At 42.6% G+C, this 12,650-nt stretch overlaps 1 long non-coding RNA gene across 1 annotated transcript in view; it reads right to left on the reverse strand.

Moving 5' to 3' along the window:
• Positions 1 to 12,650, reverse strand: part of LOC121667244 — a 99,656-nt gene that overhangs the window by 11,141 nt on the left and 75,865 nt on the right. Inside the window, exons 3-4 of the long non-coding RNA XR_006016980.1 lie at positions 10,286 to 10,406; positions 8,878 to 9,039 (exon numbers count right to left, since the gene is read on the reverse strand). This is a non-coding gene — a long non-coding RNA (uncharacterized LOC121667244). The remainder of the gene's footprint in view (positions 1 to 8,877; positions 9,040 to 10,285; positions 10,407 to 12,650) is intronic.

Below are 12,650 nucleotides of genomic sequence, written 5' to 3' on the forward strand. Positions count from 1 at the left end.
CAAGGCTGTTCACTTGCCTTTATACATATGTGTTTTATTTTAGTGCTCAATTCTTTATCATTATGACAGTTCATGCCAGCCAGTGATCGATTTGAGGCTGGAAGCTACATACTCAAGAAATACCCTTCATAGTGAAAGGGCCATTACAGCACATTTTCTAAATGATACCCGGTAAGAAACTCTTCCCAAACACTCAGTGCCATTCCTAGAGGGTTGAAAATATAATATTAGCAAGTTGCTATTTCTCTTTCTACCACCTCCATTAAAGAAAAAGCATGTATTCTACCCAAAACCACCTCTGTGCAGGTGATCCGTTGTCACTTCAGCAGCAATCACAGAGGAAATGAACGGTGTCCTTTAGTGAGTTACATTACGGCTTCTTGGAGCTCCAGAGTACTTCTTGGAGGCATCTCAAGAAGACAGAGACTGAGTTTTCAGTTAAAAGAACAGGACTAATGAAAGTGGAAGTGGACATGGCTACAAGGGAGATAGGAGAGATGAAGCATCCCTAAGCTGCTGGAGAATACCTGCGGAACGTGTGTACACAATTCGCTGCTCAAAGCAGAAACACGGACATGTGACAGACCTTCAGCTAACTCACAGCAGTCCATACTGCAGTCCTCAAGTCTGTCTTGCCTTCAAACCTAAACTGCTTTGTAGCTAAGAAATCTGCAAATCACTGCTGGGTTTAGTTACACGTCAGAACACTCACAGCTCTGACAGCTTTTGAGATGAAACACTGAACAGATTAGACCATCCTCCACATAAGTCAACCTTGCGCTGCCAGACAGTTCAAGGTTATGCCAAAGGCTTTTCCTCCTTCTAAGGACATCTAAATTCATTTGCAGGGAGATGAATCTTGTTGACAGGAGAAGGCTGTGACTGGAAAACATCTGGAAGTTTAACTTCCTAAGCTGTGATCCTTCCAAGGACCACAAAGCCCAGGAGAGAAAATCATGGTGAAAGTTTTGTTCAACAGTGCCCTGAATCAGAAACACTTCTGCAAATCAAGGACAGATGGCCTCAAACCCTGATGAAGTCTTAAAGGTGAATTCCTTGTCATGCTAACACTTGCTGACATTGGTGCAAAAGAAAATTATTCAGGTAAATTGTGTATATATTGTGTGAATATATATATATATCTATATATAGGTACATCCAGATGCCTTTGTGCATTGATGGAAATCCCAATGACAGCTAGAGAGTTCCAACACCTATTTTCTGGGATTTTGCAGGCAGCAGGTATTTTTCTAAGCCCTGACACCATTTGCAACAGACCTCATGACTCTCCTTCTGGAAATTTTCCTAAGCTGGTGTCTCACACTACAGTCAATTCAATGTCAGTTCTAAGCAGGCTTCCCTTGGGAATCACAAGAAGCCATACAGCCTGGATTACAGGATCTTGGAGAGGTCTGCAAGAGGCAAAAGAAAACTTGCCCTTTTAACCAGGGCCACAGCCAGCAGTAACTAAAGAGGCAAAACTAGGAAGGAAAAAGGAAAATAAGAGTGAAGCTAAAAAGGGCAAGCTACAGAATCAAAGTAAAGCTTTGAAGACAAGTTGGTAAAAAAAAAGGAATAAATTTATTTTGGGGATTTATTCTAGGGTCGCACTGTATGAAGCACTGTAAGTTTCTTCTCTTGGTGTCCCAAACACCAGGACTTTGGTGCTTTTAATTTTAACTTAGCAGTATTAGTAGGCCCTGAGAACATGTTTTTCATTGATTGCTCTGGTACAGTCTCAGGGGCGAAGACCCTCTTTCATTGACATTCATTACAGGTGTTTCCCTTCATGGTAGCTCACTTCTGCAGTAGGAGAATTGAGTTACTCTGACTTGTCCCCATGACACGCAATAGTGGATGGAAATAACACCCAGGCTTTGTAAAAGTTCTTAATACAATTACTTTTTGCTTGAGACAACAGAAAAATCAATAAAACATGGAGATTGATGTGAAAACCTCATATTTCTTGGCCTGTATCAGTCCTTGGATTTTCAGTTCACTGTGGAGGTGGAAAGAATTGGGGGAAGTCATGTGAAGTCTACACAGAAAAAAATTAAATCACAATTTGGCCCAGAAGTACCAAGCCTCTGGGAGAAACAAAGTTTGTAAACCAGGCTAGTCGGGAGCCACATATTCCAATCAACTATAATCAAATGCAGGGGTTCCACATTCACAATTATCTTCCAGCATTAACCAAGTATTTTAAGTCTTGTTTCATACTATCTCCAAGACTAAAATGCTGTCCCCATGGGTAGGGAAAAAGCACTAGTTTTGCTATGAAAATAACAACGTCTTCCTACTTTCCTTAGGATGAGAACATTCAACTGAAAAAAAAAAAACGTGGCAAACACATAGCTTCCCCATGCATCAACTCTGCGAAACTTTTGAATTTTGCAGTTATAGAACTTAGGGCTTGGAAAGAAGAAATGGGTCCAGTGCTCAATAGAGATTTCTTGAGATTCCTGCTTTCAGATTTTCTGCTTCTACAGGGACTCCAACAGACCTGTGGCAAATACAGATGGTCCTAAAATTTAAAACAGGAAGAATTTTTAGCCAAAAGTTCTAAAACCTGTTCCTTGCAATAAAGAAAGACAAAAGAGCAAAGCTCCCCTTTTTGCAGTAGAACTGTGCAAGAAGTCTGAGAGGGGGAAACATCAATGAGATCAAGACCCTCCAGACTCCAAGGAAGCCTCTCCACATCCCCAAAAAGTGCCATGTATGGTGTCACAAGATGATCACAAACATGATGAGTGCTAAATCTATCAATCAAACTTATACCACCGTTTACCAGTGGCTTGGTGCTCCCTTCCCGGAAACACAGTGTCCCATGTTTAACCTGGGAAGTGTTCAAACTGCAATAGCAAATCCCTTCTCATCACTGCTGAGAAAAAAAGTGAGCAGCAGTCTCAGGCTGCTGAGGTTCTTGCCCTCATCTTCTTGGTTAAAGCTCCAAGGAAAGAAAACCTTAAGTACCTGTTTCTTCTTGGTGCTGCTGGATGTTTTCATTCTTGGTTCCTTCACAAGAGTGAATAACACAAGCTGTGAACTTGCAGAGCAAGCAGGGAAGACGGTTCCTTTACTCCTTTTCTTTTTCCTGAATTAGGCAAGCATATCATTCCTGGCTTTGGCTGAGGCCTAGTGTCCTCCCCACTCTCTTTTCAATGACCCAACACCTCCTTTTTTTGCTGGCATCATCAGTTCATGAGGAAAAGACCTTATTATTAAATATACTGAGGGACTGTGATTTCCCCTGAACTTGATGATTACAGGGCTTCAGCCTGAATATATATACATGCTTCTGCTGAATCTTGCCTACAAGAGTTGATTGGATATTAATTGAGATTTCATACCAAACTGAACTGTCCTAATTTTTTCATTATTTTTGTAAGACAGTTTTGGGCTGGGTCTTTGACATCTGATCAAAATGACTCTTTAAATGATGGTCTTATATTTGTAGTACTCTTGTAACAGATAATTTGTAAATGTAATGTACAAGCCAGAATGGCATGTCTACAGTTATTGTTGAAAACTTAGAATAAAAAGGAAATCAGAATTCTAAGGTGCATCTCAGTAGCTCCATAATCCCATTTGGGTGTGATAATAAAGGTTGATACATTCTTTGACACTCGATGCTGCTCCCGAGTGACAGAAAGCAGAAAATTCATGACATTTTCTAATTAACTTGAGCACTTCATAATACGAGTAAGTAAAACATTAAGCATGGTATTAATATTCTCTGAGAATTCAATATATGAAAATGACTGAAAGTGTTTCCAAGCATACTTCAAAGGCAAAGCCCAGCTGGTTGTAACCCAGATACCGAGAGTGTATTACACAACTGTACTGGTGCATTTCATACCGATACCATGGACCAGAAATTCCCAATGCAGGCAGGAGCTGTGACTTGCAGCACCACTGCCGCCCCCTTCAGAAATGACTCTGTACTCAGGCAAATGGTGAGGGATTCTATGACTGAGAGAACAGATTTTTTTGCAATAGATACAGTTTCATGTGCACTTTAATTTGCCTGTTTTTAATTAGCTTGTTTATTTTACCACACATACTAATTTGAAATTGTGGTTTAGACACATTTAAATAGCATTTGCTAATTAGTAAATCAGAACCTGGCAAATCAGATGCAAATCACTGATTTATATACACAATGTGAACGCTCTTGGCTCTGTTTTTCCAGCAGTGTTATTTAACTCTGGAAAACTGAAAGAGCACAGGGTGTAAAACTTCCCCTCACAGGATAGCTGGGGCAGGGAGCTGCTTGGTTAGTCAGTTGTTTCAACAATTAAATGAGCCACTCTGTTCACATCAACAAATCAAAGTCTTGGTTTGAGTTATATCTGTATTGAAGATTGAGAGAAGGTGTTGGGGTTTTAGGAGCTCTCCTGGTTGTTTTTTTTTTCCTGTTAAAGGAATTTTCCCCATACGTGTTGCTAGGGGGACAAATGGCTGGGTACTTAAGAGAACAAGAGAGGTGCCTATGGGGGTGGGGTGCATCTGGGTACTCCTTTGTTTCATCCGGGTGTGCGGGGCAGTCAGTCCCGAACACCGGAGAGGGAGGCTGGTTTTCATCAACTGTTTTATCCTTCTGTGGAGAAAACCCCAGGATCCCCAGCCCGCCTTCCCTGCCCCACTGGGAGCTGGGCCGTGGCCGCCCTGCCCCACTGCTTCGAGCCTTCGCTGCGTTGTAGCCGTGCTTGCCCTGCCTGCCCCAACCCCCGGGGGTTCCCCGTTTGGATGCATCGCATCTGCCACCCGGGATTTGTGCTCATCCCTGCCGTTCCAGCCTGCTGCTCCCGAGGGCCCGGCCGGACACCGGGATCGGCTGCCCAGGGGTTTGTGAAGCCTTTGTCCCATCCCTCCCGGGATCCCGGGGCACCGGTGCCGCGGGCTCCCCGAGCTCGCTCCGGAGCGCCCCCTGCAGCCGCGGGGGAACCATCGCACCTGCCCTGCTCACCGGGAGCCGCCAGCGCCCCTGCCGGCTGCGAGCGGAACTGCACCCGAGGGGAAAGGGCCTGACAGCCGAGAGGGCTGGCACTGGGTTTGTGATTGTTTGCTGTTACTGCCAGAGTTATTGCTGTTTGTTTGACTGGTTATACACATATAGATATATCATAGTAAAGAACTGTTATTCCTATTTCCCACATCTTTGCCTAAAAGCCCCTTGATTTCAAAATTATAATAACTCAGAGGGAAAGGGGGTCGCATCTGCCATTCCAAGGGGGGCTCCTGCCTTCCTTAGCAGACAACTGTCTTTCAAACCAAGACAGAAGGAGTATCTCAAATTTCAGTGTTATTTCTTTACTTTTTCCAATGACTTCTGCAACAGCCATCCTGTATATTTTTTTCAAGGATCGTGAACCAGAGAAATATTTGTAAGACCTGTGTGGCACTTTAAGACATCACATCTGCTTGCTAAGGCTACTCCTTTTTTAGTCTCAGGCAAACCAAATGAAGCCAATCATTTCATTTTTTAATTGCTCATGTGTTACTCACACATGGATAAGTTCCCTGAAGAGTATATTCACTGAGCTTTTAGTTCTAAAATGCACAAGATACAGATCTCAGATTTAGCCTCAAGCCTTTTCCCTCAGTGGTTGTCAAAATAAAGTATAAAGGAATTCCACCTGAAATTGACTGCATTTCAGTGAAATTCAAGACATTTCACACTACAGAGAAGACAACCTTGGAAAATGCCCTTGTTTCAGGATAAGAGAGGCCAGTTTCCCTTCTGTTTAGAAACTTTGGCTGCCTAAAAAAAGGACCAGGTCATATTCAATTGTGCATATTATTTTAACAAATTGTCTTCACAGCAGGAGGGAGCTTCTTGTTTTTAAGATAAATTCTTAACAGTTCCAATTGTGGCCACCTACAGACCAGATTTCATGCAAAATCAATTTGAAAGGGGAAACAAGGCAGCTGTGAAGAGAAATAACTAAGTGTAAGATGTGGGGATGAAAACGTGCTAAACTTTACAAGGGAAACAAAACAAAACGAAAGAGCTGATAAAAGGAAGTGAATAACTGGCATGCTCCTTTCAGACTAACAGAAAATACATTTGCTAAAAGGCCTGCCTGCTGCTGGGACTCCCTGCAGCACAGGGAGCCTTCTTAAAGGTAGCTATGATTCTAAAAGGACTGGGGATGTTCCCACATGAAAGGTGGCACTGCAGAACTTTTTTCCCTCTTACCAAAGCAGAACTGGTATTTTTAAAGATTTGTGTAATATCAGGCAGCTGAGCTAAACACTCTGACAAACCCCAAGTGAAATTTAGGGACTGATTCTACATGCTTTGCCCTTCTGCCTGAATCTTGTGAGTCCTGCCAAAGTCAGGGGTGGTCAAACACACACCTCGGCTTTCCTAGGGCCGGGGCCTTACTGAAACACAGGCCAGCCCCCGCTGCACATACCACTTCAGCATTTGAGGTCAGTCCTTAAAAGGGAACATCCAAATCAACATGAAAATTTAGGCCAGATAATGTAATCTAAAACCTGGATTAAACTGCTAAACTTCAAAGAAACAGATTATCTTTCAGCCAGATGTGTGAGGGCAGGCACTGACAGCTGGGAGAATTTGAAACATGGGCTAAAAGTCAACCAAAAAAGGCGAGACTTCTCTCTTTGGTGCTGAGTGGATTTAGTTTGTGCCAAAACATCCTACATGTATCTTATCCACTGCTGCCTTCCAGCTTCCAGGAATGCACACAACACAAGCTCTGGAAGTTTAGAGACGAATGTGGTGCAGCCCAAAACTCTTTTTCACCTTAAATTAGGTGAGCCTCAAAGCAAACACACAAGGACATGACAAGAGTCCTGTGCACAGAAGCTGTCACTACTGAAGTTTGAATGTGGTGATCAAGGACCTTCAAACAACTGAAATGTCTTTCAGTAAAAGAAGTAAAAAAAAGATGAAAGATATTTTGGTAAACAGAAAAAACAGAGCTGTCACACACAAAATGACTTCAGTGTGGAAAATGAGTTTGGAGATATTTTCCTAGTTTGATCTGGTATTCATCTAAACAAACTAATGGCACTACTTATATCTTCTATTGTTAGGAAAAAACCCTCTTTAAATTCCTCTATGACATGTGGATTTAAGACCCGCATAGTTACATGGAAAGACCTGCAAGTAACTTTGCATTTTAGATGACCAACCGAATCTTCACTCTTTGAATCTGTAAGCAGGAAAAAACCTAGCACTGACTTTGCTGCCTTGTCTATTTAAAAAACAGGAGTTGAAAGACATAGGGAAATAGCCCACATGAAACACATGAATAGTTTAATGGCAAACAAACAAACATATGAGGCAGCAGAGTGCTGCATGGCAGTATAAAAACCAGATAACCCTCTACAGCACCTTCGACCAAAGGAAGAAAGTAGTATGATGAAGGAAAGAGGCAGGAAAGAAGAGAAAAAATGATCACAAAATATTAATAATTTGAAACCCTACAGTGGCCAGGTGAAGAGCAGAAGAAAGGCAAATAATTACATTCATCATCAAGAACAGGTTTCTGAGGAGCTGATTCATGTTAAATCATTCATGCAATTGTCTTCTGAATTAAGGCCTAGAAATCAAAGGTGCAGACTTGCCAGCACCTTTGGGTGTCACAAACTTTTGCCAAGCAGGAAGTCCAGGGGAGCCCCAGTTCAGCTGCCTGGGATGTGTGTGCTCCCTACGAGGAGAACTAAAGGTACGATATCCCAGGAAAACCCTACAGAGCCCAGGGAAAACCATGACTATCTGACGAGTCCCCTTGAAGAAGGAATCTGCTCTGACCTAAGCAATGTCATCCCAGGTCTGAGGTGAGGTTCATTGCTGTCAGGACAGGTGTTCAATGGAATTGTCCCCACACAGTTGCCTCCAGGCTCTTCCCCTGACTGTCATAATCCCAGAATTGAACCACAGAAGCCAGATAACAAACTGGGAGCCAAGAGAGTCAGCCAAGCAGAGAGGCATCTCACTGAGCCAGCAGGGATTTCCTGAGGACATACCTAAAATCTCACCTTTGCCAGAAATAAAAGCTTGAGTAATACACCTGCTTTGAGGAGCCTCGCCCCTGCTCCCTTTCCACAAAACCACTTCCCTTAACCACATTTTTCAAAAGCTGAGGGAAATCTTCTCCCTCCTTCTTTTCAAAAAGCACCACTATCTTCCTTTCTAGTATCTGAGTGTTTAAAATTCTTACAAAAAATATAGTTTCATTTACTGCCACCAGCTCATCCAACATCTGCAGTTTTTTTAATGGGGAGGGAGAGAAACAGTAATGTCTTTTGAAAACATGCAAGGATTCACCAGATTTTCAAGTCACAGTCTGAAAATGAACTGCATACTCTACTTGGAGGATTTTCCAGGGGAAGAAAAAATCAACATGTTTCAAGACACTGCTCTGTAAACCTTGCATAGAACCAGCTGCAGTCTATCATATCAAGTTTTCTTCTGGATTGATTCTCCCGGAAAGGTTTCATCAGCTTACAAGCAGCAGGGTTGTTGTTTCATTTCCCCTTAGGATTCTGCTGTGTGTCAAAGTAAGAAATTGAGACTAAACAAGAAAACATGGAGTAAAGTTTAAGTACCTCTGCTGTGAAAGCTGTTGAATGAGAAACAGGCATTGCAGACTACAAGTGTCAATTAGGAACTGGTTCCACTGGGAAATGACATTTTCACATTGTTTCTGCCTTCTGGTTTGCTGTTGACAAATCTGAGTTTAGGAAAGTTATCCTCTAGTTACACATATTTCTGACATCTTTCCTTTTCAGACCTGTCAGAACAGACATTTCACACAAAACTTATTTGCCACTATCATTTTAAATTAATAAAAGATTTCCAACACTATAATAAAAATATTGGATTGCCTCCTCACTCACCGCAAATCTGGGGTACTCAGTTGTCAGAATGAAGCAATGATTTCGGAAATCTCTGGCTTTTGGCACCCAAATGTAAGTATTTCAGTGAGATCTGAACTGTGATTGACAGGCAGGTGCAATGCAGCCCCAGAAGTCTCCTTTACAGATTGTAAATTGCATTGCCTTTGTGGAAAAAACAAAAGGAAAAGAGTCAGAATGACTGGAAGTAAAACATCCAGTGAATACTTTATGAACTCTGGTGAATTCCAAAAACTGAACATTATCCCACAGTGTTCCAAAAGTACTTTTTAGGAGCAGAACTCATTCTTAGGAACACAGCTCCTCCTATATGGGGATGTAATTGCCAGGGACAGTGTCGTGGTCCTGCCTTCAAGCGATGACAAGACCAGAGGAGGGTTACCATCCCTGGCAAAGCTCTGCTGCAGAAATCTGGGAATATCCCCAGCTTCTGGGATGGGAGATGGTCTGTTCCCACAGCAGGGGTTAAAACTTTTGAGCCCAGCACAAAAGGCTTTGCAACAATAACAAATCAATCCATACAGAGCCCTAGTTTATGAAAAATGCCTGATTGACTCCTGAGTGGCTGGAAAGGCGTAGCTGAAATTGAAATTCGGTCTTGTAATTCTGTCTCCATATGCTATTATAATTCCATCAGTTTCCTTTCACCGCTCGCTCCTGGACTCCTTCAGGCTGAGATTTCATGTATCACTTACCCCCACACTTACAGCTGAAATCAGGGAAGAGGCTTGATCCTGTAACATGTGGCATCATGCCACTGTGCTTCCCAAGGACCAAAAATACCCTCCCCTGCACCACACCAGGATAATTGGAATGCACTGCCATCAACACAAGAGTCGATGTTTCTGCTGCATCTGCATTCCACATGGACTGTGAATTTGACAAGCTCCCATAATAATGGAAAACATTTCCGACAACTTTCAGAGCTAATATATTCCAATCCCCACAGAGCAAATTTTCTAGAAGAGAAGTGTATCAATTTCCAGCTAAGGGTTGGTTAAGAAAGGCAGAGCTTTCCACAGAGAGGAATATAACAGTGAAGACACAAAGGCAGAGAAAAGTTATTTTCAAAACTTTCAAGCATGCATTGTGCCTATAGCCAAGTCTGCATTTCCCCGTCTCAAATGCCATTAAATTCCAGGGAAACTTGGGAACCTGTGCTTGAATTAGAATCATCAAAGACTTTGGCCTGTGCAGTTACTGACAAATTAAAAGCTGAGAGTTTCCCTGGAATATCTGTCCCCCCCACCTACTAACATAGAGAGAGGACAGGAACCCCTGACTGAAGTCCCACATAGAGGAATAGCTGCTGGAAATCAGCAAAACACATGTGGACTCAGAAGAGGCAAGTGGGCGTGGACAGATCCAGAGAAAAGCCACAGAAACTCACCATGCAGGAGGACTGGAATAAGCAGGTTCAGGACTGTGCAGGAACGATGGACAGTGGCCTCCAGTAAGGCAGGCTAACATATTCCCTTCTTGCTCATTTCATAAGGAATTTTGTTGTGTCCCTGTGGCAGAAATTAAAATACAGTTCTGTAAGGGGATTCTTCCTCCTCAGTGCTGCCATTGAGCAGAACACAATCAAAATAAAGCGGGCAAGAGAATGGAAGTCCAGTATACTGTGAGGCACAAGATGGCAAGCAGCCTGTCTTCTGCAGTCAGCAGCTTGTGCAGATTTATTTGCCTAAATCCTTCAGATGACTCCAATGTCTGTGCCATGAACCAGAGTTTCTGCTCCTGTGGACAGACATCAACAGGCTAGCGAAGAATTCCCATAACCAAAGTGTGAATTTGGGGTTTGCTTCTCATGTTAATCCAAAATAACCCCAATGCATTGATGTTCAGATGTACCACTCTGTCCATGTTTTTGGGGAACAGGAGCTATTGACATTTTTTGTGTCTGGCTTGACCTAACACCATTCAAACTAATTCTCAGTCTGACAAGAAGAGCAATTTCTGCTTTTTGTCCTATTTCATTAAATTGGAAGATATATCAAAGGTGTCTGCAGTCAGAAGTGGCCTTGATATTACGAGATTCAACACCAAATTAGTATTTGCAAATACCGCTGTTCATGGAGCTAAATGGCCAGCACATATGTTCACACACTGGAATCAGATGTCCTCATTGTTAGGCTCAAACTTGACAGCAGGGCAGGACAAATATGATGCACGGCAATGCCGCACGTTTCTCTCTCACATTTCAGGCTGCCCATTGCAACAATATCTACGAGGGTCTATTCAGCTAGTAAAGAAGAGATGCAATCCACAAAGTGCTACAAAAGCATAATACTGATGTTTGGATTTTAGACTATGAATGCACAAGTCCAAAGAAAAGACCTGCCCAGGGTCATCTTTCTCCAGGAAAACAATTCTTTCCTTTCAACTGACCACTCACCAGTTATGAGGAATCCTTGAAAAAGAAGTATTTAAGCCCACAGTCTTCTTGAACACAGATTTATGGACTTAAACATCATTATGCTACAAAGTTTGCCTCAGCAGCCACTTTGATCCTACACTTGTCACCTGAATGAGCAGATGCAAATAAAAAGAGTACCACTAGTAGTGAATTTGTGCTATCATTGTGCTTGGACAAGACACTGAGCTTTAGGAACAATTCAAAGGTTCTCACCATATGCTGCATACGATCTACGAATTTTGACCTTGAATCAGCACAAGCGGTTCAGATACAGTACTTAAAAATGAATCAAGCTGGCAGTCTTTAGAAATTTCAGCCCTAGTATGAGCTATTGATTCTGGTTTTGCATAACAGTTGTCAGCAGTCTATAAGTTTTTACTTAAAAGGAGGAAACTGGTGAGGCAGAAAGCTTTTGCTTAATTTCACTCACCTTCTGTCCTCTGAATAAAACCAGCCATGTTTTCTAGAATATTACATCTCCTCCTCTTTCTTGCTGTTAAGACTGTCATTTTTTACTCACACAGGCAGACAACGAGGGAACATATGGCCTATTTCTCTATGACAAAATTCTTGCAATTACACCAAAGAATTCCCAGCAGAAATTTGTGAAAGCAGCATCACAGTGTTTGCACTGGAGTGCTGCTCCTGGTGGCTCACCCCTCTCCCCTCCTTGCAGACCTCTGCTCACAAGCCAGAGGGGTTATTGCCCTCCTATTCTGTTCAAAAGGTCAGCTCTTAAGAACTGTGCCCTTTGCACAACATGAAAATAGCATATAAACACAGCTACTAAGAAGATCAGGGTTTGCAGTGTCTGCCTGCACCTTTGCAAGGCACAGGCACTAAGGCAAGTCATACTTCTCTGTTCTGATTATTCCTCAGCTGCAAATAGTGCACAGAGCCAAAACATTATCTTCCCTTTAAAAAGCCTCCCAGGGCTTGTAAAGCCTGATGAAACCGACACAAATGTGAATTCAACACACTGCCTCTCCCTTACGGGCTGCCAGACTCATTAGCAAGTTTTTAAGTCACCTTATTGTGGCTGTTCTGTGGGATACAAGCGACCTCATATTGCTGGTAACGTTCTCCAAGCAGCCTGATGCTAACTCTGCTTTCCCTATTGATTCTGCTCACTTGACAACATTGATTTTTGTTTTTCCTCTCCACATTTCTGCTATGATGAAAAAGCCATGGCATTTGCATTAGCTCCTTTTTTGTGCCCCAGGATCACTGTAGAGAAACAGGCACCATGATACCAGCTGAGTTACTGAGGGGAATAAAGAGGGTCCAGAGAGAGTGACTGGTGCCACTGGCCTCTGCATCACACAGAAAGGGCATC

Source organism: Corvus kubaryi, unplaced genomic scaffold, assembly GCF_017639235.1.
Source record: "Corvus kubaryi isolate FWS band 111438036 unplaced genomic scaffold, C.kubaryi_AGA036_p1.0 37357, whole genome shotgun sequence".
Classification (NCBI taxonomy): Eukaryota; Metazoa; Chordata; class Aves; order Passeriformes; family Corvidae; genus Corvus; species Corvus kubaryi.